This window comes from Curcuma longa, unplaced genomic scaffold (genome assembly GCF_044706935.1).
Source record: "Curcuma longa cultivar G26 ecotype Majalengka, Jawa Barat unplaced genomic scaffold, ITB_CL_G26_1.1 contig_15660, whole genome shotgun sequence".
Classification (NCBI taxonomy): Eukaryota; Viridiplantae; Streptophyta; class Magnoliopsida; order Zingiberales; family Zingiberaceae; genus Curcuma; species Curcuma longa.
In genome coordinates this window covers 85-2,614 of record NW_027430152.1, presented here as the reverse complement: position 1 = coordinate 2,614, position 2,530 = coordinate 85, and the positions used below count along the sequence as shown (strand labels likewise).

General features: G+C 29.1%; 1 pseudogene; it reads right to left on the bottom strand.

Annotated features, from left to right (window-relative positions):
* Nucleotides 1-266: 266 nt before the first annotated feature.
* LOC141816258 (uncharacterized) lies at nt 267-2,280 on the bottom strand (annotated as a pseudogene).
* Nucleotides 2,281-2,530: the final 250 nt, after the last annotated feature.

Here is a 2,530-nt window from a genome sequence, read left to right as displayed (position 1 = left end):
ATTTCTCATCTACATAATACTTTATAGAAAAATCACACATGTCAAATAAACTAAAAATATTTAAAATAATTAATTTCTAATGCAAAAGTATCATACTATTAATATTGAAATAAATAAATATTTACATCACCTAATTGCATTTAATCATTAAGAAAAGATATAATAATTTAATTTTTATTTCGTTTATCACAATGCTCACGAGAACTAATTTTCTTGGATATAAATGATTTGTATATCTCGCCTCTTGAATCATTTTACGAGCCATCTCATTGAAATTTTTTCTCTTTACCTACCTTCCTCAATAAGTTTTTCTTCCCTTTGTCTATTTTCTATGATAACGAGTTTCAATTTATTTTTGCTTTTAATAATTTCTTCCTCTTTCTCTTGCTAGTAGCATGCACATTTTTAATTTCTTGAGATAATTCTTTGTTCTTCTCATTGAAACTTCTTCCATTGTATGATCTTCTAAAGTGTTGATTGCATCCAAATCCATATAGTCTCTCCCCTTACATGGCCCCACAATATCACACCATGATTTAAGATTGAATAAAGGCTGAGTAGAGTAATCATCAGCATTTTATCTCTCTTTATATTATTTCTATTTATATTACAATAGCTTATATTAGTTTAATATATATAACAACAAATAAGTAAGAATTAATACAAGATAATAAAAAATTAATGAATAATAATTATGTTGACTTACACTAACTCGAGCCGATTTGTTATCCACAAATTCTCCAATACATAATTATGTTTTCTTTTATGCATTTGTTCAAAAATCTCAAATTTATCCATTTCTCTTCCTAAATCCTTTTTTACAATCATATATAATATATGTCAATATAAAATAGAACAAATGAGATATATTAAATTTATATCTAAATATAAATTTTTAATAAATTTATGAGATGTATAAATTATTAAGATAAATGTGTTAAAAAAATGAGGCTTATCATTCTCTCACATGTGCTCCAAAAGAAATTGAACCTCTAGTATGTTTGGTAGTAGACCCATCTTTTACTGCCATTTTATTGTTACGTGCAATTTCACATTTGATCTTGTGATCTTCTATATTCCAGTGAGTTTTAACCAAATCATTCCATATATTAGTTTCCATCCAGTTAGGTCTCCTATCTATCATATCTAATATGTCATATTCCCCTTCCTAAATCTTCTTGTGGAAATGATAATGCTATTTTCTTAGCCAAATGAATGGATGCTATATCTCTCACTGCATTTTCATTCCATACCTTTTTTATTTCTCTGTTTGTCAAATTCTCCCAATCATATCTCAACTGTATCAAATCGCATATCAATTGAAGAAACCATAGAAGAAAATTAATAATACCATTCATTTTCTTATAATACAATAATAACTAAATGAATTACTAACAAGCATCATATGTTGGCCAATGGAGCAAGCAACTAGTCAACATCAGAACAATCACAATATGATACACTTAAAAAAATAACAAAGAGGGAGAGAAAGCAACAACATCAAAGGCATAAACAATATGTCAAATTGCACATTCCTCCTATACTATGTGAATGAAACCTATACCAAAAAGAAATAATTGCCTAGATATAAATTTAACTCATAAAGTCAGACTTCACCATTGGCTTTGATGCATGTGCTGCATGTTGCTGCCCTCACCATTGGCATGATGCATGTGATGAATGAAACCATCATAGAGTGGATCATCTATGACAGTTGCTGCCTTTCACCATTGGCTCTGACGCATGTGATGATCTTGCCAACTCTGCACAAACTAATTCCATTTGTGAGATCTCTAGAAGGTCTATGGGAAATCAAAATTTGAATTGTAAAATTATCAGGTATGTTTCCTTTCTCTTAATTATGAGCTTCATAGGCTAGGGATGCGTTCTTTTTAACTTAATTCTCTTGTTTGGCTTATTAACTTTGAATTTTTCATTTTGGTAGTCTACTTATGAAATTTGTCTAATTTGCCTTGATTTCTTGAAAATGTATGGTGATTTTCTTTCTTTTATGGAGAGGTCGAATGCAAGGTATGAGATTGGCTTTCAACCAAATAAGTATGGAGTTATATATTTCATTTTGTTGAACCAATATAATATGTAAATATAAAGCCTCTCATCACGTGTTAAAAACCAAATTGATCTCTTTCCTAATAGTTTGAACTTCTAAAAGTGGTTAGCCAATAAATTTCTACATGTTAGATTTAAAGAATAGATGCATACCTTCAAGTCATGACAGGCATGAGGGAGCACTTTGAATGTAAGAAGCTCTATGCCCATTGGCCCCACATGAACAATGTCATGTTCATTGGTCCCACGTAGTGGTGTTCCATTATCTAAATATAAATTGGTTTATTTCTTAATATCTAGAGATTTGCCATAAATGATTAGCCAATTAATTTCAACAAAGATTTGACATAAATAGTTGGCCAATTAATTTCAACAAATATATTAATATATAGAGATTTCCTTCTTATCCTAAAAAAGAACACCAATAATATTGTATAAAATTTGTTAACTTCTAAATTGA